The sequence below is a fragment of the Tiliqua scincoides genome, chromosome 13 (genome assembly GCF_035046505.1).
Source record: "Tiliqua scincoides isolate rTilSci1 chromosome 13, rTilSci1.hap2, whole genome shotgun sequence".
Taxonomy (NCBI): Eukaryota; Metazoa; Chordata; class Lepidosauria; order Squamata; family Scincidae; genus Tiliqua; species Tiliqua scincoides.
The window spans coordinates 11,509,086-11,520,975 of NC_089833.1; the positions used below are offsets into that span (position 1 = coordinate 11,509,086).

The window sequence follows — 11,890 nt, forward strand, 5'->3', positions numbered from 1 at the left end:
TCCAAAATTTTGTCACCTAGTGGTGTCACCCCTCCCCCCCAGGCTGTTGCCCAGTGCAGTCTGCAACCCTGCACTTCCTGGTGACGTCACTGTGTCCCAAGGCACTGCCCAGTTGTGTCCAAGACGGCTGACCCTTGAAAAATTGGAAGTAAAACATATGGTCCTGATATGGAACCTGCCGACGAAGGAGTGGAGCCCATGGACAAGAGGATGGAGCCCAGTCACCCCGCCAAAATGGCCTGGGATTAATCTTTACTACCTGCCTTTCTAAGCACAAAGTTGGATATATAAATAGGGTTGCAATCCTAACTACGCCCTTAGCTGGCGCAAGTCCCTTGCGCCAGCCTGGGAGGGACGCAAATGAGCTGTAAAACATGTTCGTGCTTGCATGGGAATAAGCACACGGGAATAGGAAAGGAAAAGGACATATATAGGGCCCTAACACTCATAGTAACAGCAGGAATAATCAAAGAATTCTTAAGTGGCAACCATGAATAAAGAGAGGTGTTTGAAAACAGTTATTTATTTTACTCAGAAGTAAGCCCATTGCATTCAGTAAGACTAAGGTTGCAATCCTAACCTCACTTTCCAGGGAGTAAGTCCCACTGAACGCAATAGGAGACTTCTGAGTAGACCTGGTTAGGCTGGTGCCCTTAGGCTACAATCCTATCCACACTTTCCTGGGAGTAAGCCCCATTGACTATAATAGGACTCATTTCTGAGTAGACACGCATAGGATTGGGCTCTTAGACTGTAATCTTATTTTACTCATGATAAACACGCACCTCTATTAATAAAAAAAAATCTGACGTCATGATAAAGGAGCGGGAAGTAGGATTGATATTTGTGCATGGGGCACTTTGCAACAGATGAACAGACAAGTCTCTGCCCCAAGAGGCCTGCAGTCTCAGGTCGACACACTGGAGATGATAGTTGCCGGGGAGGGAAGTCTGAGCAAGGACAAGCTGGGGAAAGAGATGCATCTGTGTTACAGGTATGTCTGGCTTGATATGACGGTTGTTGCCTGAATGGCTTTCTTGTATTACAGTGAATTTGGGTAACCAGGATTTTTGAAGCTGTAGAGTAGCCGGGAGGTAAAGTCTGAGTATTCCAGACTGGTCTCCCAGTCTCCCAGCTGTATCCTCCAAGTTCAGCTGAGGACAATAATTTGCTCTCTACCTCCCCATCCCCCCAGACTTTTCGTTAATGAAGTCATTTTTCTCCGTGGCACTTCTCAGCTTTACTGCGCTTCAAAAATACGGCTTTCCATGAAACGGCGCCATAAGTGGGTTGGCTGCTATTCCCCCCCCCCCAGGCCTTGCCCAGTGTGGCCATGGCCAAGGGGGCAATGTGGGCAAAAGGCCAGACAGGTTGGCATCCCAGGCCGGGCTGGAAGGTCTTATAGGACTCCAGGTTGGTCAGCCTTCACCTGTCCCCACTACCTGTCATTGATGGACTTGGGGAAAAAAAAAAAAAACATCAGAAAAAAGATGCTCAAGCATTGATCTCCCTGTATTTACACAAGCTTGCAAACTACAGGGGCTCAGCTCCTTGCAAACTGTAGGAGCTTGGCTGTTTGCAGGGCAATTACCAGCTCTCTTGCAAACTGCAGGAGCTTGGCTGCTTGCAGGGCAATTACCAGCTCTCTTGCAAACTGTAGGAGCTTGGCTGTTTGCAGGGCAATTACCAGCTCTCTTGCAAACTGTAGGAGCTTGGCTGTTTGCAGGGCAATTACCAGCTCTCTTGCAAACTGTAGGAGCTTGGCTGCTTGCAGGGCAATTACCAGCTCTCTTGCAAACTGCAGGAGCTCAGCTCTTTGCAGGGCCATTAGCAGCTCCCTGATTTTTGACTAGCCTCAGAGCCTGAGGCCATTAGTTATCAGACCTTTCCATCACCCACGTTTTCACTGGAGGCTCTGCGGGACCCACCAGACATCACAACCCACCCAGTGGGTCCCAAGCCACACTTTGAGAAATGCTAAGTTAGCCCCTAGGGGGGAAAAATGATCACACATTTAAAAGTTTTATATGTGAGGTGTTCCCAGTGTTGTGTCTCAGTCTTCCATAGATGCAAGCTGTTTATGGAAACAAGCCAGTAGATATATTCCTGGGGCTGTGCCTTAGTCGATCATGCATTAATCAAGGCCCTGTCTGATCAACAGCATGGAGCAACTCCAGGAAGTCCTGCAGAAATTCAATCCCACAGGCATCACGGTGAAGAAAAACAAATGTCCACTGGGAGTGTCTCATGATTCCTTTCTCGGGATCATTTCTGGGATGCGCCTGGCATCCGTTCAACAACAGACCAGGCAAAAGCACCTGACAATTCCCAAGCTCACAATGCAGGGGGTCAGTTCTGAAGACATTATATTGACACACTGTCAGAGAGACAGTGAATGGTCATCTAGGAACCTTCATGATCCAGGGGGCAGGAGTTGATCTAGCAGTCTACCCATCCCTCTAACCCAGTGGTTCCCAAACTGTGAGCCGTGGCTTCCCTGTGGAGCCATGAAAACCAGCCCAGGGGAACCACAGAATCCTTGTGAAAAACCTGCAACAATATATAGGATTGTAGGCCACTGCCAATCCTGCTCCCTCCCGGGATCTGATACACCCACCCCCTGCCCCGGCCTACCCCATTTCCTTCTACCTCTCATGTCTTCACAACAACCCTGTGAGGTAGCACCCAAGCAGGGCCAACCTTAGGAGCTGTGGGGCAAGCTAGCGAGAAGAGGATGTGCAGGATTGTATCAAGAACTTAGTTTTGAGTTGAGGGCAGTTCCATGATTGGATTGGATCCCAGCCCTCTCAAGCACGGGATTGGAAAGGTTGCCACGACCCAAGTGAGGCCTCTTGACCCACAGGTTGAAGAACACAGCTCTAACCACTACACTATGAGTTAGGCCATTGGGGGATGTGAGCCACCCACCAGCAGCATATCTTGTCAAAAAACTGATACCGAGCTAAACAAACGCATCGGTAAAGCAGCTACCACATTTTCCAGACTCACAAAGAGAGTCTGGTCCAACAAGAAGCTGACGGAACATACCAAGTTCCAGGTCTACAGAGCTTGCGTCCTGAGTACACTTCTGTACTGCAGCGAGTCATGGACTCTTCGCTCACAACAGGAGAGGAAACCGAATGCTTTGCACATGCGCTGCCTCCGACGCATCCTCGGTATCACCTGGCAGGACAAAGTTTCAAACAATGCAGTCCTGGAATGAGCTGGAATCCCCAGCGTGTACGCACTGCTGAAACTGAGACGCCTGCGTTGGCTCGGTCATGTCGTGAGAATGGGTGATGGCCGGATCCCAAAGGATCTCCTCTATGGAGAACTCGTGCAAGGAAAGCGCCCTACAGGTAGACCACAGCTGCAATACCAGAACTTCTGCAAGAGGGATCTGAAGGCCTTAGGAATGGACCTCAACAGGTGGGAAACCCTGGCCTCTGAGTGGCCCACTTGGAGGCAGGCTGTGCAGCATGGCCTCTCCCAGTTTGAAGAGACACTTGGCCAACAGTCTGAGGCTAAGAGGCAAAGAAGGAAGGCCCATCGCCAGGGAGACAGACCAGGGACAGACTGCACTTGCTCCCGGTGTGGAAGGGATTGTCACTCCCGAATCGGCCTTTTCAGCCACACTAGACGCTGTGCCAGAACCACCATTCAGAGCGCGATACCAGAGTCTTTCGAGACTGAAGGTTGCCAACTACTAAGCTCAGGCTATGGAATTCAGTTGACATTTCGCAATGATTTAAAAGCGTGTCCGTTCCCTAGATTTTGATAAGGCAGGGATGTAATTCTGGGACTGTGGGGCAGAGTGGAGCTCTGGGACTCCTGCAGGAAGGACATCAATAGCAGGAGAGCTCAAATGCGGCCCTGGAAAGTTTTTTCAAAGGACAATTTCCAAGAAGTATGGAATTTCCAGAAAGGGGCATACTGAGAAATGTGCTAAGGGGCGCGAGTGCCTGTCTTCCACATAGAAGGGGTAGGAGGTTGGAAAGAGGGGAGAAGATATGACTGGATCAAGCCCTCCTCACCCCACCCCTAGGAGGGGAACTGCGTTTGTTTACTTCTTTGCCTTGGGTAAGAGGCCCCAGGAGATGCACAGCCCAATCCTATCCACACTTTCCTGGGAGTAAGCCCCATAGACTCTAATGGGACTTTCTTCTGAATAGACATGCCTAGGATTGGGCTGACAGACCGTAGAAGTAAATGGAACTTGTCTTCCACATGAAAGGGGAAGGAGGTTGGAAAGAGGGCAGAAGATACAACTGGATCAGGCCCTCCCTCCAGAAGGGGAACTGCATTTGTTTACTTCTTTGCATTGGGTGAGAGGCCCCAGGAGATGCACAGCCCAATCCTATCCACACTTTCCTGGGAGTAAGCCCCATTGACTCTAATGGGACTTCCTTCTGAATAGACGGAACTTTTGGAAGTAAACAGAACTTTTGGCTAAAGAGGCATAGAATTGCACTCTATTCTATGCCTTTTCTATTTAAATGGGATTTATTTATTTTTAAATTCCACCTTTCCATTTTTCTCCATACCTTTTATGATATTGCAGCTCACTACCAAAATGTGGAATGAGACGGTATCTATCAATGAAGGATGAGTTTCAAAGTAGAAACGAGCAACTGGAGAACAAAACTGTCCAGCGATGAAAGATAAAATTGATTTGTTTTCCGTTTATCGTCTTGGTGGAACATGACCGGGAATGTGAGAGAAGCTATGGGGATATCAGGACAGAGCCTGTCCTTCAAAATGTACCGCTGCTCCTCTGCTATAAGGTAAAGGCTGCAATACACGCTTTCCTGGGTGTACGGCCCATTGAACGCTGTGGGACTTCTTTTTGAGTGGGCACGCACAGTATCTTGATAAAAGGAATGTATTATGCACTGAATGAAGTGAGTCAATGAGAGAATGGCCAAACATCAGATCCTCAGCAGGTAAATCCTGCAAACCTAACCACGCTTTCCTGAGAGTAAGCCCCATTGAACAAAATAGGACTCCCTTCTGAGTAGACCTGGTTAGGCTGGTGCCCTAAAAGTCCTTTGTTGGGTTTTGTGTTCAGATCCTGGTGGAAGTAGCTGGTTGATTTGTATGCTTCCTAGAGATCAGTGCTTCTCAAACGGTGGGTCACGTCCCACTAAGTGGGTCACGAGTCAGTTTCAGGTGGGTCATGCAATACCTAACTCAGCCGTCATTGAAAACGCAGAGCTGAAAAGAGAGCAGGTGGGCTCCCCGTGGGAGAGGGGCCTGGTGCTTTGCCCTGAACAGGTGGGGATGCTGGAAATGGGGGAGAGCTGTCTGGTTGGAGAAGGATCCAAGACTACCGTCTGCCCCTACCCAAGGCTGCCCCCTTTCCAAGGACTTGCAAGGGTTCTTTTCTACCCATCTGTGGAGAGCCCTGCAGGGCGTTTATGGCTGACGGCACTTGTTCATTTGGGTCGAAGTGGGTGGGTGAACTGTCAGCTTTGCTGGATTACTCACAGATGAGCATCAGCAATGAGGCATCCGGAATAATTATATTTTGAAACAGAAAACTTTGGTCTCATCAGCGGCACCCAGTGAAGGGGAAAAAACAAGATATCATGTTACCAAGTAATTAAGGAATTGCACGGTGGTTAATGGCTAGCTTCCAATTTGATCTGCTTGTTAAACTGCTATGTACTCAGGATTGCATATACCTGCCATGGGTCAGAGCATGTGGTGTTTTTTTTCCCGACCCCTCCAGGTGGAGCATTTATTTATTTATTTATTTATTTATTTATTTATTTATTTATTTATTGAGAAACTTTCTTTGCCCTGCATTTTCCATGCCCCCCCCCCCCCCCAATGAAAACCTAACCATGTTGCCCGGCTGTCACGTCCATGAACTAACTCACCTGGGAACTAACTCCCAGGATGGTTGGCAACCTTCAGGCTTGAAAGACTATGGTATAAGCCTACAGCACCCGGTATTCCCAGGCGGTCTCCCATCCAAGTACTAACCAGGCCTGACTCTGCTTAGCTTCCGAGATCAGACGAGATCAGGCATGGAAAGACTATGGAATAAGCCTACAGCACCCGGTATTCCCAGGCGGTCTCCATCCAAGTACTAACCAGGCCTGACCCTGCTTAGCTTCTGAGATCAGACAAGATCGTGCATGGAAAGACTATGGTATAAGCCTACAGCAGCTGGTATTCCCAGGCGGTCTCCCATCCAAGTGCTAACCAGGCCTGACCCTGCTTAGCTTCTGAGATCAGACGAGATCAGACATGGAAAGACTATGGAATAAGCCTACAGCACCCAGTATTCCCAGGCGGTCTCCCATTCAAGTACTAACCAGGCCTGACCCTGCTTAGCTTCCAAGATCAGACAAGATCAGGAGATAGTGTTCAGTTTAGGGAGATGGTTGGCAGCCTTCGGTCTCGAAAGACTATGGTATAAGCCTACAGCACCTAGTATTCCCAGGCAGTCTCCCATCCAAGTACTAACCAGGCCTGACCCTGCTTAGCTTCCAAGATCAGACGAGATCGGGCATGGAAAGACTATGGTATAAGCCTACAGCACCTGGTATTCCCAGGCGGTCTCCCATCCAAGTACTAACCAGGCCTGACCTTGCTTAGCTTCCGAGATCAGGAGATAGTGTTCAGTTTAGGGAGATGATTGGCAGCCTTCAGTCTCGAAAAACTATGGTATAAGCCTACAGCACCTAGTATTCCCAGGCGGTCTCCCATTCAAGTACTAACCAGGCCTGACCCTGCTTAGCTTCCAAGATCAGACGAGATCAGGAGATAGTGTTCAGTTTAGGGAGATGGTTGGCAGCCTTCAGTCTCGAAAGACTATGGTATAAGCCTACAGCACCTAGTATTCCCAGGCAGTCTCCCATCCAAGTACTAACCAGGCCTGACCCTGCTTAGCTTCCGAGATCAGACGAGATCAGGAGATAGTGTTCAGTTTAGGGAGATGGTTGGCAGCCTTCAGTCTCGAAAGACTATGGTATAAGCCTACAGCACGCGGTATTCCCAGGCGGTCTCCCATCCAAGTACTAACCAGGCCTGACCCTGCTTAGTTTCCGAGATCAGACAAGATCGGGCATGGAAAGACTATGGTATAAACCTACAGCAGCTGGTATTCCCAGGCGGTCTCCCATTCAAGTACTAACCAGGCCTGACCCTGCTTAGCTTCCAAGATCAGACGAGATCAGGCATGGAAAGACTATGGCATAAGCCTACAGCACCCGGTATTCCCAGGTGGTCTCCCATCCAAGTACTAACCAGGCCTGACCCTGCTTAGCTTCTGAGGTCAGACAAGATCAGGCATGTACAGGGTAACAGTTGCTCTTCTAATGGGGGCTGAGGAATTCCTGGACTTCCCCGGCCCTGAAAGACATGGTGGAAGCCTCTGGCGGGGTCAACCCAAGTCGTTTATTTGGGTCAGCGCCTTTACATTCATATGACCCTGTTACATCACTGGGAGCAGAATGCACCTTGGTCCTCCTGTTTCTCTTCAGAAGTGTGGGAGGCCACGTGGTTGAGCAGCCCAAGGTCTCGATGGGCTACAGCAGATGTCTTCCAGGTAAATTTTGTGGGTTGTGGGGCCAGTGCGGGCTGGCAGGGTAACCCCTGGGGGTCGCCGTCTGGGGCCTGTGGCTCTGGAGAACCCTCTTGGCACATGCCGACTCCATTCCAAACGCGGATAGGGACGCATGAATTTTCAATGGGCCAATGAATTCTCATTGAGCCTAACCAGCTCAATGGCCTGGCACTTGAGCGCTGGAAGGTGGACAGAAACAATTGATCATTCAGAGGAAAGAACTTAACCAGTTGACTTAAGAACAGCCCTGCTAGATCAGACCAAAGGCCCATCGAGTCCTGCTTCCTGCTTCCACTGGTCCAGGTTCCACCGCTCTGTGCATTCCTACACACACCTTCCTGGGAGTAAGCCCCATTGCACAGTAGGGCTTACATCTGCGTCAAACTGCATAGGATTGCGCTGTGGGTTGTACTGCAGTCTTGGTTCCGTATGGCTGCATTTTGCCTCCCCCCCCCACCGGGAATGGCTTCGAAGGAAGGAGCCGCTCTCCCACCTCCTTGCCAGGCTGAGTGCTCCTCCCTCCCTCCAGCTACGCCACCCAGTCTTGGCATTCGGTTCTGGGTCCATCCTGATGTCGAGGAAAACAGGAAATTGTTTTTTTTTCTTTGATAGATCGCACCCTTTCCTCATCGTCTCCAAACGGTCCCCCCTTTCATCTGGCTTGCTAAGCTTACTAACTAATGTATTTTCACATTTCTCATTCTAAGATACCACTGGAAGTTTATTCTTGCCGACAACCTCTTTTATCACTATTCTTAAATGCAGAGGCCTGCCACAAATAATTTATGTAGTGTCGAGCAAGAGATAACTAATGACCTGCTGGCAGAACCAGAATTTGGCCGTTTGACAGTACTTTGGGCTTGCGCATTCCAGCGGGCTATGGGACATATATAATCTAACGGCAGTAATTATGGAGTGTGTTCATAGGGGGCTGTGTCTACCTTAGGGTGTTCCTGCTGCTACTCGTTCATTCCCTGGCACGTTTATAATTTCTGAATCGCGTGACGTTGCGGCACGACAACAAAAGAGTCCCTTGCTCCTGTCCTGCTCACATACGCTAAGAACTAAGGGCACAATCCTAACTATCAGTTAGACCAGTGCAAGTCCCTTAAAGCAAGCCGTAAAGTACGCTTGCACCTCCTTGTGTCGGCTGGGCCAGCACAGGGATGTGTGCCGGCCCGCGGAGGCTGTATCCAGTCTCTGCGCCAACGTGGGGAGGGAAGGCTAGACCAGCTGAGCTCAGCCGACGCAGCAGTCTGGGTAAGGCAGGGAGGAGGTGGGAGGAAGGTGTTCTGAGGTGGAGGGAGGGCAGTAGGACAGTTTACCCTGCACATGCCCGATCTCGTCTGATCTCGGAAGCTAAGCAGGGTCAGGCCTGGTTAGTACTTGGATGGGAGACCGTCTGGGAATACCGGGTGCTGTAGGCTTATGCCATAGTCTTTCAAGACTGAAGGTTGCCAACCAGGGGACAGGCAGGGAGCAGGAGGTAGGGCTGGGACTCGGCAGTTAAGCCGGATCCCAATCCTGTTCCCCCAGTTTCCCCCAGCAGCGTGGAGCAGCTCCAAGCCACTTCGTTCTCCTCGGACTTGTGTCACTTCCTGGCATAAGTGGTGAACCTCTTGACATGGTTGGTTAACAGCGTGGCCTTGTCCATGGTGGCCCCTAGGCTTAAGAACATCTTTCTCTGAGTGGTCCAATGCACCCCTTCTCTTATGATTTTTAGGTGTTCTTTCAGTGCCAGGGGTATGCTCCTATTCCTGCTGAACCTACATGCAGTGTACCCAGACGTATGACGACTGGACAAGGCCAGTGGGTTCTTATTTCAGGGTAGTAAACTGCCCCTAATTCAGGGTAGCAAACAAAGTCAGGACGTAGCACTCGGACAGGCTGGAAATAAATATCTCCTGTATTCCTAGATGATGAGAGCAATCAAAAGCACCGAAAAACCCGAAGCACAGAGAGGCTCCGTAACTTATATCCCACTGACGACATTCATTTTGTTAACTTCCTGTTGTCAGAAATCAATTTGCTTGGATTTACTCCACGAATAATTGGAGGCTTCACCCCGTTCTAATCTTAAAAACACCATAAAGCTGTCAAGAGTCAATGTAATTTAGCACACGTACGAATTAGATATTCTGAACATCTCCCTTACTGGAAGCAGATGGGGGAAGGAAGGAGAAAAGGGAAGAGGCATTCCTTGTGCTAGGACAGTGTTCTTGGGGTCGGGAATTCAACGGGGTCACAAAGCCTCTGTTGTGGGGTCGCTGCAGCTTACAGGAACGAAAGAGGTTGAAGACCACTGGACTAGAGCATCCCCAGGTAAAGGGGGAGGCATTTGGTGCACCCCTACCAGGAAATTGTGCCCCGATCCTGCTCAGGTTCTGAGCAATTGTGCCCAAGTAGCTTTCGCTAGTGCCAGACTTCAGGGTTCAGTCAGTTCTCGTTATCCGCTAGGGTGAGGTTCCGGGAAAAGCTAGCGGATGTCGAATTAGCAGATACTGAATCACTGAGCCTGTGGGCAACATGGGATTAGGTTCCAGGCAGTGGCATAGCTAATGAAAGCGTAGCCCAGTGCCAAGCGCAAAACGATGCCCCAGAAGTAATGACATCGCACTCAGTCTTTTTAAAAAGTGAAAAATGGGGCAGTGTCATAGCTAAGGCATCTGCTATCCAGGATCAAAGAAGATTTTGTAGCCCCCCCCCTCCCATAAAGATGAAATCAAATTTAATCTATTAAGTGAATAAATAAATATAACCTTTTCTGGTTAATTGGCCATAACTTTTGATAGACTACAGATATTCCAATGCCGTTTGTTTCATTGCATTCTGCATTAAATTGCCTTTCCAATGATGTGCAACATGATGGCATTATTCGTACATACCAAGTTTTTCACAATTTTGACCCCTAGTGCGGAGCCCAGCTTGTTGCCTCTCAAAAGCTTGTGGCCTGGTGCAATTGCAACTCACTTGTACACGTTTAGCTATGCCACTGGTTCCAGGGGGCCCTCTTTACTGTGCGCTCTATTAATTTTATAAACCTGAATCTTTAATTGACGTCTATGGGGGTGGGTGATAGCAAGGGCTCATCAAAATCTCTAGCACCTGATGCTTCCTCCTCCATGCTGGACATCCCCTGATGCACTGAAGGATGTGGTGACAGTGATTTCTCTGTGCTGGAAGTCTGTTGGTCCAGCAACGAGGCCTTCAGTCTCATACTTTATTTATTTATTGGGGCTGTGGCATGAAAAACGTTGAAGACCACTGTGGTAGGGACAACAGTGTTGGGTAATATTCATGGGCTTTTACATCCACTCCTGTAATGGGGAATTTGTACATGTTCCATTCTCTGCGCTCATGGAAATGATTGGATTGTCCATGCTTACATGCACTCTGTGTGTACATGAGATTAATGTTATGCACACTGGAAGTTCTAAATTGAGCTGTATGTTAAGCATGGACAGAACTTTGGAGATGGCAGTAGAAGCAAGGAAAAAGTTTAGGAGAGGATGGGCCCAAGGAAATGGTCTCACATATGGGATTGGGTTGCCTCCACATCTCTTGCTGGGGACCTACCACTCGTTGACGTCATCAGTCGAAGTCTGGAGGGCGCAACAGCAAGTCAGGACGCTGGATAGATGTCAGGCAAGAATAACCACAGGTCACCAATGACTCAGCACGGTTGGTGCTCTTGCTATCTCTCTGGCACATGTGTTCAGCCTCTGCTTTCCACACAGCTGCAATGATACAAGATATCGAGACCTGAAAGCAGCTGTTTGGTTTGCGCTGACTCAAGTGGGTTGGCCTGCCGCTTCACGTCTATTGATAGGGGGCTCCGGCTCTTGACGGCGTGGGTTGATGAGTCAGAAGTAAAGCAAAGCCAGGCTGCTGACTGATTCCCAATTAGAAAGTCAGAACTAAGGGTGCCTGGAAACTCACGTTTTCACGTTTGCCCAACTAGTTGTCAGGCTCTAGGAGCGCATCAGTGGCTCAAAAATGACCGGAGACCTTTGGCCTAAGGGGAGGAAAAAGGGACTTTGCCACCAGTCTGCCTGAGAAAAAAAGCAAAATGCTGGAGAAATGGTTTGCGCTGACTCAAGTGGGTTGGCCTGCCGCTTCACGTCTATTGATAGGGGGCTCCGGCTCTTGACGGCGTGGGTTGATGAGTCAGAAGTAAAGCAAAGCCAGGCTGCTGACTGATTCCCAATTAGAAAGTCAGAACTAAGGGTGCCTGGGAAACTCACGTTTTCACGTTTGCCCAACTAGTTGTCAGGCTCTAGGAGCGCATCAGTGGCTCAAAAATGACCGGAGACC

The 11,890-nt window shown here is 49.3% G+C and overlaps 2 pseudogenes; one reads left to right on the forward strand and one right to left on the reverse strand.

Moving 5' to 3' along the window:
- Positions 1-7,208: 7,208 nt before the first annotated feature.
- LOC136634111 (5S ribosomal RNA) lies at positions 7,209-7,328 on the reverse strand (annotated as a pseudogene).
- Positions 7,329-8,883: 1,555 nt separating this feature from the next.
- LOC136633709 (5S ribosomal RNA) lies at positions 8,884-9,003 on the forward strand (annotated as a pseudogene).
- Positions 9,004-11,890: the final 2,887 nt, after the last annotated feature.